Consider the following 5,534-nt stretch of genomic DNA (forward strand, 5'->3'; position numbering starts at 1 on the left):
CGTGCAGCCACTGCTTTTTGTTTTGGGCATTAGCACTTTTATCTCAGGAGTGAATTCGTGTGACGTTTCCATGTTTCTGTCAAGGAGATGTGAGAAATCCTTTCCTGTTCCTGTACGGTCAGAGGAGTCCAGGGAAAGAGAAGGGCTTGGTTAGTTCTTTGAATGAATGAATGGATGAATGAAAGTGCCCAGTGATGTCATGTAGTCTGATGCACTTATGGATGCTCTTTGGAGTCCAAAAATGGATTTGATCTTATGGGAATGAGAGGCTGTAAATAATGCTGTGTGATTGCAGTTCCCAGTAATGGGGCTGTGATTTTGAATCTGGTTGTTCTCAGTGTAGAGGCGAGCAGAACTGCACTGGTAGGTAGTGGTGCAGTAACAGACAAAGTTGTCATTTCTGCAAGAGATTAATGTGGCTGGTAGTTTGCTTTAAACTGAATGCTTGAAGATTTACTCCTCCTCTTCAGATGCAATAGGCCAGTGTGTTTAAAGTTACTTAAATGAGGCTGAGGAGGAAGATTGTATGTCTTCACTCTTATCCTCATGATTCCAGTTTCTGGTGTTTTCTCAGGGTCAGTACTGAGACAAGACACCTGAGGTGATTCTTATTGTCGCTTCTTGGAGGACTTGCTGAATTATTCATTATAAACATGAAATACGTCCCACTTTAAGTAACTTAAACTTAACTTTAAGGACTCTTAACGCTTTTGTTTCATTCCTGGAATGGTTTGCAACCCGTAGTCAAATACCAGATAAGACACAGTAAGTTTCTCTGTTGCATCAAGTTCTGTGATGTGACAAGTTTAAAAACGTGATGTTCTAGGAGAAATTCATAGCTGCCAGCAGGAATTACTTCTGTCAGCCCAAGCTTCGTGATAAATTGATACGTTCTTGTGTGCGTGTGCCCTCTGGGTCATGGTTGTTTGCAAAACTTGTTAGAGTAAGTCACAGAGAAGCATATATCAGACTTTCCTGTGCAGCTGTTATCCTTTGGCTCTGGTTAAAAAGCTTGCTTCTCAGCTTCCTGTGCAGTGTCCTTAGGCTCTGCAGCATGTGCGTGTGATGAAATCAGGGAATTTCAGTGAGCTAGAGGAGGAAGTGAATGTTCAGTTCTCCTGCATGGTCATGTTCAAAAGTACCCTGATAAAATTGGGGGGGGGGGGTGGAGCAAGTTCAAATAACTCCAGAAAACTTTTGCTTGTGCAAGTAGGTGCAACGTCACTGAATTTTTATAAGTAACAAATCTCCAGCAGTGGTATTTTGTGGACTGAGTCCTAAGACAGTTATACTGTCTGCATGGGCTTTGAAGCAAATGCCATGGTCTAGAGCTGGCAGGTGGTTAACCAAAGGGAATTTCATTTTGCTATGGCAATAGGAAACCACAAAACATGCATCTTCCTCCAGGTCATGCAGTGGGCATTCAGAGAAAAAAATCCTGCGGGTGGAGGATGTGGGGAAGATGCTAAAAATTCAGATTTACGTTGCTTTGGTCTATTCAGAGAGACCAGCGTATCTCCCAGGTGGGTGGAGAGTGATGTGTGACCACAGACATCTCAAATTGCTATTCCTCAACCAAATCGAGATACATTGCCAGACTGTACTTAAGTCTACCTATTGTAAAGGGCATTTCTAAGTACTTTCACTAAATGCTGTGCTCCCTGGTGTGTTTGTTGTAAGTCAGTCGCAGTGTCTTGCTCAAAAAGGTCCCTCTTTAAAAATAATAGAAAAAAAGAAAAAAGAAAAAAAAAGAAAGAAATGATATAGAAAACTTGAGTTTTAGGCTGCTGTGTATTTATGCTGGTGGTGTGCTGGGATCCACTCCACTGATCAGATATTTTTCTGCTGAATAGCCGAGCTGAAGGTGTCTTGCAAATAAAACATAATCTAATTGTTGATCTTTCAGATGTTTTATAATTCATGTGAGTAATTTAAGAGAAGAAAGCAGTGTAGATAAATGCAAGAAGCCAACTGTTTCTGCTTGCTTTGTACCAGAGGAATATCTGTCCATTGGGTGGAATTGCTGCCTGGGTTGGCCCTTTTTGGTACATGTTCTGGGAAAAATTGAGTAGGGGTTTCTGGATCCATGAAGATGTTTTGTAATATCAAACTCTGGGCAGTTTCACTTTGTCTTTCAAATGGTTGTTGCTGTCTGTGCACCAGCAGATCATTCATGGTTGTGAGACTGACTTACGTGCTCCACTAATCTGACTTCTATCAGTTTTCTGGATATTCTGATCTTGTTAGAATGAGTGGAATTGATATTAATTGCACAAGTCCCCAACTGGAGTCCTTGACCTTGCAGTAGGAATCACCCAGAATCAAAAAGCAACATGGAGTGTTGCTCCCCTCCCATGCATGCTAATATACAATTGCCAAAGGGGCAATCCTCAATGAAAGTCCTCGGGCTCAGCCTCTGGCAGAGGCCAGTAATGAATGACACGGTGAGGACTGTTTGCCCTGTTGCTAACAGAGCTTCTCTGGTGATTCCCTGCTGGTTTTCATCAGTTCATGGTTGAGAGACTTCCTCAGACAGATGATGCATCCTCACTTGTGTTTAAAATCCAGAAGACTTTTCTTCCAGTTCATCCAATCATTTTTCACACTTCTCATCCTTTTGCTACTCCAAACATCCTGCTGCAGTGAAACCCCAAATCTAATCTTTTTCATGCAGTGAAACCCCAAATCTAATCTTTTTCATGCAGTAATTCTGATTTGGTTTCTAGTTGTTTTTTTTTTTCCAGTGTATGCCAAATTCTTGCATTATGAAAACCAGTGACTAATAATCCTCAGTTCACCTTCTTGTTCACTCATGATTTTATAACTTAAGGCATCAGTCGTCTCTCTTCCTAGCTAAAAAGGTTAAGCTGATTTAGTTTTGTTTGGCAACCTTTCTGTATCTAGTTCCCTTTTTGTATGTTTTATGCGTTGTCTTTCATTTATTAGGATGTGACCCAAGCTGTTCAGCTGGCAATGAGAAATGGATTTATAACTTACCACAGTGTCTTTGGCTTCCTGCTCTGACCCTTTCCTGGTAATTCCCCACTCCACTTTGTATTGTAGTGGCACCTGATCTCTGCCTTGATATCTTCATCAGGGAGCTTAGAACTCAGATCTTGAAATGGCAAAGGATGTAGCATTTCCTGGAATGGCTCAAGACAGATATTCTTCCTCTGACTTACAGTGGAAGGAAATCCCAGTAGATGACACTTAAGGTATGGATCTGGGATTTTTCTAAAGGTGATTTACTAGTAAGAGAGATGTCTTTCTATTGTTAGTATTACAAGTTACAGTATCCGTTGCCCTCAGATCCAGTATATGCTCATTTTCAGCTTTTTCCTCTATCCCTTTCCAGTTTCTGAGCAACGGAGAGGAAAATCTTCCCTGAAAATGTTACGTTCCTTTTCAGATTTGAAAGGAGGGCACTTGAGTCATGCCTCAGAGTTCTGATAATCTGCCTGATTACAAAAATCAAATTGCCTTTTTTTTCTTAGGAAAGAAAAAAAAATAGTTTTGATTTTAAGAAGAAAAGAGCTTAAAAGAAAACAGGAAGCTGATGTTGGCAGTCTAATCTGTGCTGCATGAGGAATCTGATTTCAAAAGCCTTCCTAAATGCAGGCTAAAGGGGTCACAGAATCACAGAATCGTAGGGGTTGGAAGGGACCTCTAGAGATCATCGAGTCCAACCCCCCTGCCAAAGCAGGCTCCCTACACCAAGTCACACAGGTAGGCGTCCAGGCGGGTCTTGAATATCTCCAGAGAAGGAGACTCCACCACCTCCCTGGGCAGCCTGTTCCAGTGCTCCGTCACCCTCAGCATAAAGAAGTTCTTGCGCACATTCGTGCGGAACTTCCTATGCTCTAAACATGTTTCCTAGGCACTCACGGATCACCTCTTCCCTGACTAAAGGGAAATCTCCCATTCCCCAGACTCTCTCATCAACCTCCAGGGTCTGGGATTCCTGAGGGAGAGCCCTTTCACTAAAGACAGAAGCAAAGAAGGCGTTCAGTATTTCCGCCTGCTCAGCATCCCCTGTTACCAGAATGCAAACTGCCATGACTTTTGCAGCAGTTGAGGATTTCTGTCATTGGCTCGCACTGCTCTCTTTTATAGGAAGGTGAAAACACGAGACTTGGTCTGTTGGTGTTTTGTGCTTGCGCATTCTTGATCCTACAAAAAAGCTACTACAAAAATGTCGGAGTCTACCAAGAAATGCAGGCATCCAGCAGAGCTCTGGAAGCTAATGGTAGGAGGAAGTCACCAGTGCTATGGCTGAAGCTTTTCATGAATAGAATCTTGATGAGTTCTAGAGAACGCTGGTCTTATTTCTGGATCTGTTCATTTTTCTCTCTTTTAGAAATAACAGGCTAATAAAAGATAACTTTTGTTAGCCTGTTTTGAAACAGCACATGAAAAAAGAAATGAGACCTCAGTCTGCAGCACTTGACTTGGATTTCTAAAGAACTCTGTCACCGTCCATGCACTCTGGTGTGTCTGTGGAGTAACACACTGGGGCTGAGGCAAATCCATGTTGTGTTTCCTTCTATTTCACCTGCTTTGATTCATTGTTTTCTTGGATGATTTTTTCTGGTGTCCCTCCTGAACACTGCTAAGGCACATGGAAAACAAACATGGTCAACATGGCTTCACTAATGGCAAATTGCACCTGACACATTTGGTGGCCTTCTGTAACAGGGTTACAGCATTGGGTAAGAGAAAAGCAATGGATATTATCCAGTTGGACTTGTGCAAAGCGTTTGACACTGACCTGCGTGACATCGCTGTGTTTAAATTGGAGAGACATGGATTTGATGGGTAGACCACTCAGTGGATAAAGAATTGACCAGATGGTCACACTCAGAGTTGTGGTCCAAGTGGAGACCAGTGATGAGTGGCATTTCCTTAAGGAGTCAGTACTGGGACAGCCATTGTTTAATAACTTTGCAGGCAATGTAGAAAGTGAGATTGAACACAGTCTCAGCAAGTTTACCAACACCAAGCTGTGTGGTGTAGTTGATGTGCTGGAGGAATGACGTGCCTTCCAGGGGGATGTTAATTGATTTGAGAAGTGGGGTCCATGTGAACCTCATGAAAACCAACAAGGGCAAGTGCAAGGTCAAGCAATACCAAGCACAAATACACAGTGGGCAGAGGTTAGGTGGGGAGCAGCTCTGAAGAGAAAGATGTGGGGTGTTGGTTGATGAGGAGTATGTTCTTGCAGCTTGGAAGGCCAAAGGTATCCTGGGCTGCATCAAAAGAGGGGTGGCCAGCAAGGAAAGGGAGGGAATTGTCCCCTTCTGCTTTGCCCTCATGAGACCCCATCTGCAGTACTGTCTCCAGGTCTGGGGCCTCCAGCACAAGAAGGATATGGAGCTGTTTGAGCCGGTCTGAAGGAAGGCTAAAAAGATGATCAAAGGGCTGGAGCACCTCTCCTGTGGAGACAGGTTGAGAGAGCTGAACTTGTTCAGTCTAGAAAAGAGAAGTCACAGGGAGTGTACTTTATATTTTTCCACTTCTATTGTTTTGTGTTAGTC

The sequence above is a fragment of the Excalfactoria chinensis genome, chromosome 4 (genome assembly GCF_039878825.1).
Source record: "Excalfactoria chinensis isolate bCotChi1 chromosome 4, bCotChi1.hap2, whole genome shotgun sequence".
In the NCBI taxonomy this organism is placed as follows: domain Eukaryota; kingdom Metazoa; phylum Chordata; class Aves; order Galliformes; family Phasianidae; genus Excalfactoria; species Excalfactoria chinensis.